Consider the following 16,814-nt stretch of genomic DNA (forward strand, 5'->3'; position numbering starts at 1 on the left):
GGCAGGATTGGAAGACACAATTCGACCTATCTGATAACGCTCCACCCGCTCTTTCCAATACTTCTTACCCTTCTGCCATGTGAACCTTCCAGGAAAATCCTTGTACAATATATTCCTAGCCCACGGGTGTTTTTGGTTAGCTTTGAAATACTCTGTCAACATGGATTTGGAAGCATTGTCAGAGGCGACTACGTCGGTCAAGTGAGCTTGCTCACTGAATGCCACCCTGTGCATATTCAGGAGATGAAGAGGCAACTGTAGGACAGGTGGGTCATTGGCACACAAGGGGAAGCCAAATATCCTCCACATCGCCTCTGGAGGAGTAACCCACCTCGTGTCTACGTATCTTTTGATCTCATCAATGTTACCATCGGTGTCGGGCTGGTCGATGCTGAAAGAAGCCCTATCATGGCCCTTGTATATGTACTTGTAAAGGTATTTGACGACCTTTATGCTGGAGCAAACCTCAACGTTGATGTGGCAATTGAACATCCGCAGAAGGTAAGGGTTATACGACACAACCCATCTGTTGTCCAACATTTTACCTCGGACCTTAGCCTGCTGACCATCATCTCGACGATGATAAACTGGGTATGAGTCCTTGCCCTGTGCCGTGTTTTCATTGAATGGTCGCGGGTATCTGCACTTGCACTCGTTCTGTTGCATGCACACATTTTTGGGGTTGAGAGCACTGCATGGTCCGTGCATCATATGTTTCAGTACTAAGGCATGGAGTTCAGGATACCTCTGCTTGTCTGGGAGCTCGGCAGAAATGAGTCGGTTGTACTGCTCCGGAACGACAAGCTTATAGGCAGAATCCATGATCAACAAAAAGTGTGCGTGGGGGAGGCCCCTCTTCTAGAACTCGACTACGTATACATGTGCGACAACAACGCCCAGGATATTCTTCTTGAACAACATCTCTTTCATAGCCTCTAGCTTGCCATGGAACACACGAGCCACAAGATCAGGTCGGTCTTGCGCTGTCTGACTAGGAAGCAACTCATTCATTATCTCTTCCCAGTTAGGGTTGCAGGTCATGGTCAAGAAGATGTCAGGCTTCCCATAGGTATGGACAATTGCCATGGCATCCATATGTCTCCGTTTCATGTCGCGGTCGCCACCTGGGTACGTTCCAGGGAGCACAATCCTTACTCCAACAGCGCTTGCTCGGGTCTCCCCAGATGTAATTGCATCAACAACTCCCTTATATAGGTCGGCACGGATCTTTGTCTGGTTCTTCCTGTACTATTTCAACCTACAACTCTCAATCTTGATGTACATGTCCACCCCCATTGCTGGAGCAATCATGCTCCACAGAGTATGGGATTGAATATACCAGGTCGTGTCTGCAGCATGTAACAGTAGTAGTCTCTCACGGAGACGCATAACCTGCTATTCCCCTCTGCATATGGATGAGTAACGCGGACATTAGGATTCATACGAGAACTATACAATTCATCTAAACGACAGAATACGCATAAGGCTTACCTGCATCCTGATCATCATCATCATCATCACGTCTACCTCTTGATTGTTGCACAACCGTCCAAGGGACATCACGTTTAGGTAGTTTCAGGTGCCAACCAAGCTCACCCCTTGGGTAGAATAATGGGTAAGAGAGCGGGTCATACGAGCCAGACTTCACATGTATACTGTGCCTCTGGTTGTCGTTCCCGCCAAGTGTAATCCTCCAATCAAACCTCTTCGCTAGGTCCGTGCCCTCCACCCAAATTGCAGCTACCTCCGATGATAGAGGTCTATTATACTTCCCTTGATCTAGTCTGTGGTCCGTGTTGAGGTCTATCATGTAATCGTCGAGGTTGTCCCTGTGGGCACCCAAACTCCTAAATTGCTGGGAGTACGGGGTTTCCTTGACTATGTCCACTAACTTTTTGATGACATTCTGATCTAATTTCTTGGTGGCAGGCTGGCGATGGGTTAGGCCGGGGTCGTCGTCGTAGAAGTACAACTGTAGATGCTCTGGACGGGATGTTGTCCCGAAGGAATGAACATTGTGGTAGATGGTGCCGTGCGCCCGGAAGGTGTACACCCCAGACTTCATGTTTGTGTAGCTTTCATCCAGGCTGACGCCGAGAGTTGTGAAGGAGAAGTGGCCGTTGAAGAACCGTATGTTCTCCCGAAAATGCCTAGAGTCCGCATCCGTGCTAGACCAAAGCCTCGTTAGCTCCGGGATGGGCTCCGGTTGCTTCAGCTCGATCTACCCATTGCGACAGCAGAATCCTGGGGCCTCGGACACAAACTTCTTGGCCTTGCAATGGTCACAGTTCGCGGCGTGCTTGAGGATGTCTGTACTGTCGGGGAGGTTTGAGTACACATAGTCCAATGGATCATGGTCGACATAGGTATTGTGACTTGAGTCTTCCAATTCGTCGTGCTCCATGTCATCAACAACCGAGCCGGCAAACAATGTTTCTAATTAATGCGATACTCCCAACGTGTGGATCTTGCTCAAGCTAGTGTACATACCTCCACCAGCAAACATGTAATACTCATCATCGAAGAGGTTGTCAGGGTTGGCATTATCATTCATGAGACCACTAAGGCAAGTGTCCATGTCGTCTGCGCAGGTGCCGTATCAATAAATGAGGGTTCAGTGTCAAGGGATGCAAGGAGAGTAAGGATGGGAGTGTTACCTTCACTCCTGATCGTGTACTCCGGCGTGCTAGATGAGGTTGAGGCACCGTGTGCTTCAAGTATGGTTGGTTGTCCCGTTGAGCTCATTTTCGGTATGGAGATGGTCCTGGCGGTTCGGGTCTTCACCCTACTTGCAAAGCTTTCATTACGACGATCTAGCAGAGCCTTCCTCTCACCACGTGGAACCTTTGGTGATTTTCGCTTGACAATTTTCTCCTGACGCTTCTTCGCCGCCATACCTCCCTTGCAAGCTCGCTCTGTCGTCCTAAGCTGAGCTCTGGACTCATGCCTCTGCTCGTCAGTTGCACTATCCGCTATTGTTAGCAGATCACTGGTTTGCTGGTCGACACTTTTTAGGTGATCATCGTTTTCGATGAGGTCGCCATCTACAGCACCGTCACCAAAGATTCTACTTAGGTATGCACCTGCAACATTTATGAATTATCATAAATAACTGTTGAATGATTAAAAAATGAAAGCTGATTACTGATGGGATAACTACCATCAGTTTCGGTGTTGCGAATGTATGTGGGGGATGACGTGACGGTAGGAGCATAATCTATTTGTTCACCATGGGATTGTTGCGCAGGATCCAACATGACGATATTATCGTCCACCATACTTCAACTGTAGGCGGCTACACCGATACGGAGCAAGTAAATATTTGTTTAATGCATACGAAAAAAAGATGTGGAGTACACATGCGAGAAATACCATAAGTTTTGAAGGTGTGACCGCATGTGCTTGCCGCAGCTGAGGTTGCTAAATCAGGACGAGGCATCGCAATGGATTCAGCACACAGGGTGTTCCGCATAGCTTTCTCCCATTGTCGGTGCTGAGCACTCATCTCCCCTTTCTGCACTCGTGTCAAGCTATCTCGATGTTTCTGATCTGTCTCACGTCTATGCGTGTTTATTTGTTCCTTCTTCTCCTTGTAAGTGGCTCGCCTCTTTGCATTTACAATATCTCTTTGCTGTTGTGATAAGACATGACCAGTGTTTGCGTCGTCTTGTGTATTCTTCTGATAAGCTGCTCGCCTCTGTGCATTTATATTTTCTCTTTGTTCTCTTGTGTCATGTTGTTTCTTCTTCTGGTAAGATTCCCGTCTGCATGTGTTCAACTTATCGATCTGTTCTTGGTACCCTTGGTCTTCTTTTTTCTTTCTATAAGCTGCTCTTCTCCGTGCGTTCTTGGCATCCCGGGCCCTTGTAGCTGGATCTGTTATTGTACACATGTATATACACATTAGCATCTGAACCAAAACATTCAAGATAAATGATCTCACGGTTGACTGGAGCTACAGGTTAATCGTATTTACCGCTACAATCATGCACCATGAGGGCTACAATATATCAATGATAAAACAAACCAGATTACGAGCAAGTGGACCGTGAGATATACCTGGACTCCCTTTGGGGAGTTCTATGGTTTCAGCAGAGGGGATTGTAGCTTCATGTATAACCAGGCCGCTTGACGGTTGTGGGTCAGATGCAATGGCATCTGAAATATTATTCAAATTAGTAAAAACCAATATCAGAGGCATTTAAACCTTGCTGATGAGTTATACCTGGACTCCCTTTGGGGAGTTCAATGGTTGAGGGAGATGGTATTATTGCTTCACGAATAAACAAGCCGCTCGATGGTTGTGGGGCACATCACATGGCTTGCAAAAAGGGATTTTTCAAATTAGTATAAACCAATCTTGAAATCAAATTAGTAAAAACCAATATTGTTCAAATTCCATATACCTGGACCCTCGCTCGGGAGTATATCAACATTGGTGATATCACCAAGAGGGCGTCGGAGGTTATTTGTTGCCTCCATTTGTCGCTGTCGGTGTTGCTTATAAAGATTCACCCTTTCCCACCGAGAACCAAACGGGGTCAAGTCATTTGAGGACATCACTGTCACAGACAACTATCATTGGAAAAACAGATCAACAAGTACCATCTACTATATTTAACATACTTTAACCTACAATATCTCAGACCCATTAACATCAACTACTTGGAAAGCCCATGACTCAACACTAAGGAAGCGCCAGAGATTAAACCCTCAATATTTGTGATAACTAAACATATATATGCAACAAATGTTGGATTTATTCCTTCCTGCTTTTAAATAGTTTTTACTTTTCCTGATTTTCCTCTGGTACTGAAGTGATTTATGTTGTTGAATGCACTCATCAGGTTACAAAACGTGCAGAAAACCGATCACATGCTCACCAATACTCCAACGAGGCATCACTACCTGGGTTCCTAGTTCATTCAAGAGACAAACATCAAAGTCTGGAAGATATTTTAGAAATGATGAAGTCGACGTCCAGCAAGAAGCTCAAGGAGTTTTAATGGGCCACATTAAAATCTGTGAGCTCACCGGAATAGGGCAGTAACCTTTTCATCCCCTTGCATACTATTTGAGGGAAGAGTTCTTAGAAAACAGTTGAGAACTACCGTATATCACCATATGGCATTGTAGAACTAAAAAGGTTATTTACTAAAAAGTGATTTACATAATTTGAGAACCACTGTAACTAAAAAGTGATTTACGCCCTCTCTCTACCATCTATAAAAATTGTGACAATGGAAGCTTGCATTGGATTTATTCCTTCCTGCTTTTAAATAGTTTTTAGTTTTGCTGATTTTCCCCTGGTACTGAAGTGATTTATGTTGTTGAATGCACTCATCAGGTTATAAAACGTGCAGAAAACTCATCACATGCTCACCAATACCCCAGCGAGGCATCACTACCTGGGTTCCTAGTTCATTGAAGAGACAAACATAAAAGTTTGGAAGATATTTTAGAAATGATGAAGTCACGTCCAGCAAGAAGCTCAAGGAGTTTTAATGGGCCACATTAAAATATGTGAGCTCATCGGAACAGGGCAGTAACCTTTTCACCCCCTTGCATACTATTTGAGGAAAGAGTTATTAGAAAACAGTTGATAACTACTGTATATCTCCATATGGCATTGTAGAACAAAACTGGTGATTTACTAAAAAGTGATTTACACACTCTGCCATCTATAAAAATTGTGACAATCGAAGCTTTGCATTTGTCCATATCAAGAACAGGAGTATAGATTCTAATCGCAGAGATTTACCTCTTTTACAGCGATTCTAATACCATTTTTTCCTTAAATCTAACAGCTCGATGCCTCGCTCATACAAGAAGGCCATGTGTGCATCGCTGGGGCTATAATGAACAGTTGGGGCTACTACATAAGAACAGTTGCGGCACTCACCAACAAAGGTAAAGTTAGAAATCGTGAAGGGTGCACAACTTACTGCCCTATGGTTTAAACTTGGTCGAACAACAGTAGGTGCTAACCTGTTGCTCGCAGCCGCGGCGGCACCGGTGCCTCCTGCTCTGATGGCAAACTTTGAAAGAAACAGGCCTCGCCCACCCGCTCCAATGGCAAACTGGTAGGATCCCAAACCGAGACCTGGAAGCATGGAGAAACAGGCCTCGCCCGTCCCGCTCAGAAACGTTTTGAAAATTGGTTTGTTGTTGTATATGGAAGGCATGAGATGGACAGAGTATGATTGGTCGCTTTATTTTTGGGCATTGGAGGTGTAAGATGGAAAGAACGAAAAGATTGATTGGCGTTGTATATCTGTTTGCGATTGCGATGCGATTTGATTCCTGTTGTGTATGGAAAGTATTATTTGAAAAGGATAATATTGTTTGGAAAGGATGCCATCGGTTAATATTTGATTCCTGTTGTGTATGGAAAGTATTTTTTGGAAAGGTTATTATTGTTTGGAAAGGATGCCATCGGTTAATATTTGATTCCTATTGTGTATGGAAAGTATTATTTGGAAAGGTTATTATTGTTTGGAAAGGATGTCATCGATTAATATTGTTTGGCCTTTGTGGGGTTTATTTGGGATAGTCTCGGTTAATAAAAAAATAAAAAAAACGGTGAAAGTGGAATGGGATCGAGGGGTGGCCTATCGTTCGATGGGATGGGAAGGGTACGAGTGAACGAAACCACGTACGGACTGAAACATTAGGAGTAGAGATGATGTGCATGTGGACACCGGGATATTTTTGTTCTGGATTCGCCCCTGCCTACGACGGCCTCTTGGCCACCCATTAAATGCTCCGCCGCTGCAGTGAGGGCACCCACCGACATGTTGGCTTCGTCACCGTGGAGGCAGGGCACGTCCGACACGAAGCCACCACCGCTCGTGGCAGATTTCGCGTGCAGCGGCGTAGGACAGCTTGGACAGGCGAGGGTGGTGGCGCTCTTCCATCAACATGTCGGTGTAGTGTGCCCGTGCCTCGCCCGTGGTGATGCCGGCATCGACCGGCGAGGGCGGTGGCGTCGCCTTGTCCGCGTCGCTGCCCTTCAGAGAGCTCCCTGGTGTAACACCCCTAGTGTCATGCTACAGTAATCCCTTGTTAATGGTGCCATGTCATCATGTTACTGTTGCTAATCTTCATTTGATCCAAATCACAATTCAAATTCAAATTCAATCTAAAGTCAAAAATTCATATTTGGTAGACATGAAATCTAATATGTTCATCATGTGGCAAATATTCTTTTGATAATATTGGTAGTGAACTATCATTTTTCCAAAATGTCTAAATGCCCTTTGTGTATAAAACTGTGGCTTAAACAATTATGTAAATGCCTTTTATAATTTCTAACAAACTAATTTATTAGAGTACGAAACTTTTTGTGGAAGAGGTATAAATAGTAATACTAGTTTAGAAACTAGTTTTACATTTTACTTAAACTAAGTTAAGGTGAAAATAAATAAAACAAAATAAAACAAAAACACAAACAAGAAATAAAAAGTTAAAAAGAAAACCCCAGGCCAACTGGGCCATCCGGCACCTAACCCCCTGGGCTGGCCACAACCGGCCCACCATTCCCTTCACCCACCTCCCCTGTTCCACTAACCGCGTCGCTACAGGGGAGGGGTTGCCCCTGACCATCTCGCCGGCGCCGTCGGGCAGAGGATAAGGACTCCCCCTCGTCCCCTCGATTCCTCTCCTGCTCCCAGATCCACCTCGCCTCCTTCCCTCCCCCCTCTCGCCAAATCCGCTCCGCCGCGGCACCCTGTTGCCGTTGACGCCACGCCCGTGGACGCCCGAAGCCGCTCCGCTTGACGCACCACCTTCGCCGTCGTCGTCGCCGTCCGCGTGCTCCTCGACGACCCCGAGACCCGCTAGCGTGTCCAGAAGGACCGTCGTACTCCGCGGCCTCGTTTGCACCACCGTGACGGTGCCGAGGACATCCAAGACGACGCCCGCTCCCTCTTCTTCATCGGGTCGCCGCCGTCGTCCATCATCGTTGTCGCACCGCTGTTGCTACTAATCTGTCACCGGACCCCGTGCGCCCCCACTATGAGCTCTCATTCCCCTCCGTTTCCCTCTGTCGTGTCGTAGCCGCTTACCGCGCCATACTGCGGCGCTCGAGCTTCGGCCAAGCTCTCGGTCTACCCGGTCACCCGCGCCTCGTGACCATCGCAGTTCCCTGCTGCTGCTCCCCGCGCCGGCGCTCCCCTCACCGCTCCCTTACCCCGCGCCCGCCGCGTGTAGGCCACGCATCGGCCTTCCCGTCCGCTCGCGAACCGCGCCCGACCACCACCTGTTGGGTTTCGTAGTAATTTCCAAAAATTTCCTACGCACACGCAAGATCATGGTAATGCATAGCAACGAGAGGGGAGAGTGTTGTCTACGTACCCACGCAGACCGACTGCGGAAGCGTTGACACAACGTAGAGGAAGTAGTCGTACGTCTTCACGATCCAACCGATCAAGCACTGAAACTACGGTACCTCCGAGTTCAAGCACACGTTCAGCTCGATGACGATCCCCGGACTCCGATCCAGCAAAGTGTCGGGGAAGAGTTCCGTCAGCACAACGGTGTGGTGACGATCTTGATGCACTACAGTAGCAGGGCTTCGCCTAAACTCCGCTATAGTATTATCGAGGAATATGGTGGCTGGGGGCACCGCACACGGCTAAGGAATAGATCACGTGGATCAACTTGTGTGTTTCTGGGGTGCCTCTGCCTCAGTATATAAAGGAGCCAAGGGGGAGGGGGCGCCGGCCAGGAGGAGGGCGCAGGAGGAGTCCTACTCCTTCCGGGAGTAGGACTCCCCCCCCCCCCAATCCTAGTTGGACTAGGATTCCCCGAGGGGGAAAGAGGGAGACGGGGGCCGGCCACCTCTCCTAGTCCTAATAGGACTAGGGGAGGGGGGAGGTGCGCAGCCACCTTGGGCTGCCCCTTTCTCCTTTCCACTAAAGCCCATTAAGGCCCATATGGCTCCCGGGGGGTTCCGGTAAAATCCCGATTTCACCCGGAACACTTCCGATATCCAAACATAGGCTTCCAATATATCAATCTTTACGTCTCGACCATTTCGAGACTCCTCGTCATGTCCATGATCACATCCGGGACTCCGAACAACCTTCGGTACATCAAAATGCATAAACTCATAATATAACTGTCATCGTAACCTTAAGCGTGCGGACCCTACGGGTTCGAGAACAATGTAGACATGACCGAGACACGTCTCCGGTCAATAACCAATAGCGGGACCTGGATGCCCATATTGGCTCCTACATATTCTACGAAGATCTTTATCGGTCAGACCGCATAACAACATACGTTGTTCCCTTTGTCATCGGTATGTTACTTGCCCGAGATTCGATCGTCGGTATCCAATACCTAGTTCAATCTCGTTATCGGCAAGTCTCCTTACTCGTTCCGTAATACATCATCTCACAACTAACATATTAGTTGTAATGCTTGCAAGGCTTATGTGATGTGCATTACCGAGAGGGCCCAGAGATACCTCTCCGACAATCGGAGTGACAAATCGTAATCTCGAAATACGCCAACCCAACATGTACCTTTGGAGACACCTGTAGTACTCCTTTATAATCACCCAGTTACGTTGTGACGTTTGGTAGTACCCAAAGTGTTCCTCCGGTAAACGGGAGTTGCATAATCTCATAGTTATAGGAACATGTATAAGTCATGAAGAAAGCAATAGCAACATACTAAACGATCGGGTGCTAAGCTAATGGAATGGGTCATGTCAATCAGATCATTCAACTAATGATGTGACCTCGTTAATCAAATAACAACTCATTGTTCACGGTTAGGAAACATAACCATCTTTGATTAACGAGCTAGTCAAGTAGAGGCATACTAGTGACATTTTGTTTGTCTATGTATTCACACATGTATTATGTTTCCGGTTAATACAATTCTAGCATGAATAATAAACATTTATCATGATATAAGGAAATAAATAATAACTTTATTATTGCCTCTAGGGCATATTTCCTTCACCACCTCCCCTGCATGCTCACGCAGCCGCCGCTGCTCGCCCCCTCCCGCCCAACTGTTGCCGTCACCACGCACGCGACCGCGGCCGCCGTTGCTCTCAGCGGCCACGGCGAGCCACCCGCGCGCACACCGGGCCGCCCAGACCGCGAGCCGCATCCACCAGCCCCGCCCCCTCTAGCGCGTCACCGCGACCCATGCTAGCCGCTGCCCGCCTGTGGCCGCCTGCGGCCCTACTCCTTCGCCTCTGCCGTGGCTCGGCACCTGCCTCCGTAGCTCGCGGCCCCGCCTCGCCCGCCGTCCTTGCTACCTCTTGAGCACTGCGTTGGTTTTCCCTTGAAGAGGAAAGGGTGATTCAGCAAAGTAGAGTAAGTATTTCCCTTAGTTTTTGAGAACCAAGGTATCAATCCAGTAGGAGGCTACGCGCGAGTCCCTCGCACCTACACAAATCAAATAAATCCTCGCAACCAACACGACAAGGGGTTGTCAATCCCTACACGGTCACTTACGAGAGTGAGATCTGGTAGATATGATAAGATAATATTTTTGGTATTTTTATGATAAAGATGCAAAGTAAAATAAACGGCAATGAAAATAACTAAGTGTTGGAAGATTAATATGATGGAAGATAGACCCGTGGGCCATAAGTTTCACTAGTGGCTTCTCTCAAGAGCATAAGTATTTTACGGTGGGTGAACAAATTACTGTTGAGCAATTGACAAAATTGAGCATACTTATGAGAATATCTAGGTATGATCATGTATATAGGCATCACGTCCGAGACAAGTAGACCGACTCCTGCCTGCTTCTACTACTATTAATCCACACATCGACCGCTATCCAGCATGCATCTAGAGTATTATGTTCATAAGAACAGAGTAACGCTTTAAGCAAGATGACATGATGCAGAGGGATAAATTCATGCAATATGATAAAAAAAACCAATCCTGTTATCCTCGATGGCAACAATACAATACGTGCCTTGCTGCCCCTACTGTCACTGGGAAAGGACACCGCAAGATTGAACCCAAAGCTAAGCACTTCTCCCATTGCAAGAAAGATCAATCTAGTAGGCCAAACCAAACTAATAATTCGAAGAGACTTGCAAAGATAACCAATCATACATAAAAGAATTCAGAAGATCCAAATATTGTTCATAGATAAACTTGATCATAAACCCACAATTCATCGGTCTCAACAAACACACCGCAAAAGAAGATTACATCGAATAGATCTCCACGAGAGAGGGGGAGAACATTGTATTGAGATCCAAAAAGAGAGAAGAAGCCATCTAGCCAATAACTCTGGACCCGAAGGTGTGAGGTAAACTACTCACACATCATCGGAGAGGCTATGGTGTTGATGTAGAAGCCCTTCGTGATCGATGCCCCCTCCGGCGGAGCTCTGGAATAGGCCCCAAGATGGGATCTCGTGGATACAGAAACTTACGACGGTGGAATTAGGGTTTTGGCTCCTGCTTTGATCGTTTGGGGGTACGTAGGTATATATAGGAGGAAGGAGTACGTCGGTGGAGCAACAAGGGGCCCACGAGGGTGGAGGGCGCGCTTGGGGGGGTAGGCGCGCCCCCTACCTCATGGCCTCCCTGTTGGTTGCTTGACGTAGGGTCCAAGTCTCCTAGATCATGTTCGTTCTGAAAATCACGTTCTCAAAGGTTTCATTCCGTTTGGACTCCATTTGATATTCTTTTTCTGCGAAACTCTGAAATAGGCAAAAAAACAGCAATTCTGGGTTGGGCCTCCAGTTAATAGGCTAGTCCCAAAAATAAAATGAAAGTGAATAATAAAGCCCAATAATGTCCAAAACAGAAGATAATATAGCATGGAGCAATCAAAAATTATAGATATGTTGGAGACGTATCAAGCATCCCCAAGCTTAATTCCTGCTTGTCCTCGAGTAGGTAAATGATAAAAATAGAATTTTTGATGTGGAATGCTACTAGGCATAATTTCAATGTAATTCTTCTAAATTGTGGCATGAATATTCAGATCCAAAAGATTCAAGATAAAAGTTTAAAATAGAAATAATAATACTTGAAGCATACTAACTAAGCAATTATGTCTTCTCAAAATAACATGGCCAAAGAAAGCTCATCCCTACAAAATCATATAGTTTAGTCATGCTCCATTTTCGTCACACAAGAATGCTCTCATCACGCACAAACCTGATGACAAGCCAAGCAATTGTTTCATACTTTAGTAATCTCAAAATTTATAAACCTTCACGCAATACATGAGCGTGAGCCATGGATATAGCACTATGGGTGGAATAGAGTATAATGATGGGGGTTATCTGGAGAAGACAAAAAAGGAGAAAGTCTCACATCAATGAGGCTAATAAATGAGCTATGGAGATGCCCACCGATTGATGTTAATGCAAGGAGTAGGGATTGCCATGCAACGGATGCACTAGAGCTATAAATGTATGAAAGCTCAACAAAAGAAACTAGTGGGTGTGCATCCAACTTGCTTGCTCACGAAGACCTAGGGCACTTGAGGAGGCCCATTGTTGGAATATACAAGCCAAGTTCTATAATGAAAAATTCCCACTAGTATATGAAAGTGACAAAACAAGAGACTCTCTATCATGAAGATCATGGTGGTACTTTGAAGCACAAGTGTGGAAAAAGGATAGTAGCATTGTCCCTTTTCATTTCTCTTTTTTTGGGACTTTTTTTTTTATTTGGCCTCTCTATTTTTTATTGGGACAATGCTCTATTAAATGATGATCATCACACTTCTATTTATTTACAACTCAATGATTACAACTCGATACTAGAACAAGGTATGACTCTATATGAATGCCTCCGGCGGTATACCGGGATATGCAATGAACCAAGAGTGACATGTATGAAAGAATTATGAACGGTGGCTTTGCCACAAATACTATGTCAACTACGTGATCATGCTAAACAATATGGCAATGATGAACGTGTCATGATAAACGGGATGGTGGAAAGTTGCATTGCAATATATCTCGGAATGGCTATGGAAATTCCATAATAGGTAGGTATGGTGGCTGTTTTGAGGAAGATATAAGGAGGTTTATGTGTTAAAGAGTGTATCATATCACGGGGTTTGGATGCACCGGTGAAGTTTGCACCAACTCTCAATGTGAGAAAGGGCAATGCACGGTACCGAAGAGGCTAGCAATGATGGAAAGGTGAGAGTGCGTATAATCCATGGACTCAACATTAGTCATAAAGAACTCACACACTTATTGCAAAAATCTACAAGTCATCAAAAACCAAGCACTACGCGCATGCTCGTAGGGGGATAGATTGGTAGGAAAAGACCATCACTCGTCCCCGACCTCCACTCATAAGGAGGACAATCAAAGAACACCTCATGTTTCAAATTTGTGACAACGTTTACCATACGTGCATGCTACGGGACTTGCAAACTTCAACACAAGTATTTCTCAAATTCACAACTACTCAACTAGCACAATTTTAATATCACTACCTCCATATCTCAAAACAATCATCAAGCATCAAACTTCCCTTAGTATTCAAAACACTCATAAGAAAGTTTTTACTAATCTTGGATACCTAGCATATTAGGATTATTTAAGCAAATTACCATGCTATTTAAGACTCTCAAAATAATCTAAGTGAAGCATGAGAGATCAATAGTTTCTATAAAATAAATCCACCACTGTGCTCTAAAAGATATAAGTGAAGTAATAGAGCAAAACTATATAACTCAAAAGATATAAGTGAAGCACATAGAGTATTCTAATAATTTCCAAATCATGTGTGTCTCTCTCAAAAGGTGTGTACAGCAAAGATGATTGTGGTAAACTAAAAAGTAAAGACTCAAATCATACACAACGCTCTAAGCAAAACACATATCATGTGGTGAATAAAAATATAGCTCCAAGTAAAGTTACTGATGGAAGTAGACGAAAGAGGGGATGCCTTCCGGGGCATCCCCATGCTTTGGCTTTTTGGTGTCCTTAGATTATCTTGGGGGTTCCATGGGAATCCCCAAGCTTAGGCTCTTGCCACTCCTTGTTCCATAATCCATCAACTCCTTACCCAAAAATTGAAAACTTCACAACACAAAACTTAAAGTAGAAAATCTCGTGAGCTCTGTTAGCGAAAGAAAACAAAACACCACTTCAAGGTACTGTAATGAACTCATTATTTATTTATATTGGTGTTAAACATACTGTATTACAACTTCTCTATGGTTTATAAACTATTTTACTAGCCATAGATTCATCAAAATAAGCAAACAACACACGAAAAACAGAATCTGTCAAAAACAGAACAGTCTGTAGTAATCTGTAGCTAGCGCAAGATCTGGAATCCCAAAAATTCTAAAATAAATTTCTGGACGTGATAAATTTATCTATTAATCATATAAAAAATTATTAAATAAATAGCACTTTGCAAATAAAAATGGCAGCAGTTCTCGTGAGCGCTAAAGTTTCTGTTTTTTACAGCAAGATTAACAAGACTTTCCCCAAGTCTTCCCAACGGTTCTACTTGGCACAAACACTAATTAAACACAAGAAGACAAGAATTGAAGCACAAAGAGAGCATCATAAAACACGTGACAAACACATCTAAGTCTAACATACTTCCAATGCATAGGAATCTTATAGGCAAAAAATTTATCAAGGCAAGCAAAAACTAGCATATGCAAGGAAGCGGAAAGAAACAATAGCAATCTCAACATAACGAGAGGTAATTTAGTAACATGAAAATTTCTACCACCATATTTTCCTCTCTCATAATAATTGCATGTGGAATCATAAGCAATTTCAACAAAATAGATATCACATAAAATATTTTCAACACGATTCACATGCATGCAAAGTTGACACTCTTCCAAAATAGTGGGATTAACATTAACTAAAGTCATGACCTCTCCAAACCCACTTTTATCAAAAAATTCATAAGATTGAACGTTCTCCAAATATGTGGGATCTAAAGTTGACACTCTTCCAAACCCACTTTCAATAATATTGCAAACACTATTGTCAATCTCATATTCATCATGGAGCTTAAATAAATTTTCAAGATCAAAAGAAGAATCACCCCAATCATGATCATTGCAACAAGTAGAAGACATAGCAAAACCAACATCCCCAAGCTTAGGGTTTTGCATATTATTAGCACAATTGACATTAATAGAATTTATAATAACATCATTGCAATCATGATTTTTACTCAAAGATTCACCGTGAATTACTCCATAAAGTACTTCATCACAATTTTCAGATTCACAAATTTCAAGCAAAACTTCATAAAGATAATCTAGTGCACAAAACTCACTAGCAATTGGTTCATCATAATTGGATCTCTTGAAAAGATTAGCAAGCGGATGAGGATCCATAGATCTTAGGTTCTCTGTTTAGTAATAAATAAACAACTATTCCAACCATACGAGCAAACAAGAAACGGGCAAAAAAAGGCAAATAGAGAAAGAGAGGGAGGACGGAGAGAGAGAGGGCGAATAAAACGGCAAGGGTGAAGTGGGGGAGAGGAAAACAAGAGGCAAATGGCAAATAATGTAATGCGAGAGATAAGGGTTTGTGATGGGTACTTGGTATGTTGACTTTTGCATAGACCTCCCCGGCAACGGCGCCAGAAATCCTTCTTGCTACCTCTTGAGCACTGCGTTGGTTTTCCCTTGAAGAGGAAACGGTGATGCAGCAAAGTAGCGTAAGTCTTTCCCTCAGTTTTTGAGAACCAAGGTATCAATCCAGTAGGAGGCTACGTGCGAGTCCCTCGCACCTGCACAAAACAAATAAATCCTCGTAACCAATGCGATAAGGGTTTGTCAATCCCTACACGGTGACTTACGAGAGTGAGATCCGATAGATATGATAAGATAATATTTTTGGTATTTTTATGATAAAGATGCAAAGTAAAATAAAAGTCAATGAAAATAACTAAGTGTTGGAAGATTAATATGATGGAAGATAGACCCGGGGGCCATAGGTTTCACTAGTGGCTTCTCTCAAGAGCATAAATATTTTACGGTGGGTGAACAAATTACTGTTGAGCAATTGACAGAATTGAGCATAGTTATGAGAATATCTAGGTATGATCATGTATATAGGCATCACGTCCGAGACAAGTAGACCGACTCCTGCCTACATCTACTACTATTACAATACATGCCTTGCTGCCCCTACTGTCACTGGGAAAGGCCATCGCAAGATTGAACCCAAAGCTAAGCACTTCTCCCATTGCAAGAAAGATCAATCTAGTAGGCCAAACCAAACTGATAATTCGAAGAGACTTGCAAAGATAACCAATCATACATAAAAGAATTCAGAAGATACAAATCTTGTTCATAGATAAAATTGATCATAAACCCACAATTCATCGGTCTCAACAAACACACCGCAAAAGAAGATTACATCAAATAGATCTCCATGAGAGAGGGGGAGAACTTTGTATTGAGATGCAAAAAGAGAGAAGAAGCCATCTAGCTAATAACTATGGACCAGAAGGTCTGAGGTAAACTACTCACACATCATCGGAGAGGCTATGGTGTTGATGTGGAAGCCCTCCGTGATCGATGCCCCCTCCGGCGGAGCTCCGGAACAGGCCCCAAGATGGGATCTCATGGATACAGAAAGTTACGGTGGTGGAATTAGGGTTTTGGCTCCTGCTTTGATCGTTTGGGGGTACGTAGGTATATATAGGAGGAAGGAGTACGTCGGTGGAGCAATAGGGGGCCCACGAGGGTGGAGGGCGCGCCCCCAACCTCGTGCCTTCCCTGTTGGTTGCTTGACATAGTGTCCAAGTCTCCTGGATCATGTTCGTTCCGAAAATCACTTTCCCGAAGGTTTCATTCCATTTGGAC

At 44.4% G+C, this 16,814-nt stretch overlaps 1 long non-coding RNA gene across 1 annotated transcript; it reads left to right on the top strand.

The window, feature by feature from the left end:
- The first annotated feature begins 5,852 nt into the window (after positions 1–5,852).
- LOC125548486 lies at positions 5,853–6,368 on the top strand. The gene is made up of 2 exons (XR_007301102.1): positions 5,853–5,910; positions 6,054–6,368. It is a non-coding gene; the product is annotated as an uncharacterized LOC125548486 (long non-coding RNA).
- The last annotated feature ends 10,446 nt before the right edge of the window (positions 6,369–16,814 follow it).

The sequence above is a fragment of the Triticum urartu genome, chromosome 3, assembly GCF_003073215.2.
Source record: "Triticum urartu cultivar G1812 chromosome 3, Tu2.1, whole genome shotgun sequence".
Taxonomy (NCBI): Eukaryota; Viridiplantae; Streptophyta; class Magnoliopsida; order Poales; family Poaceae; genus Triticum; species Triticum urartu.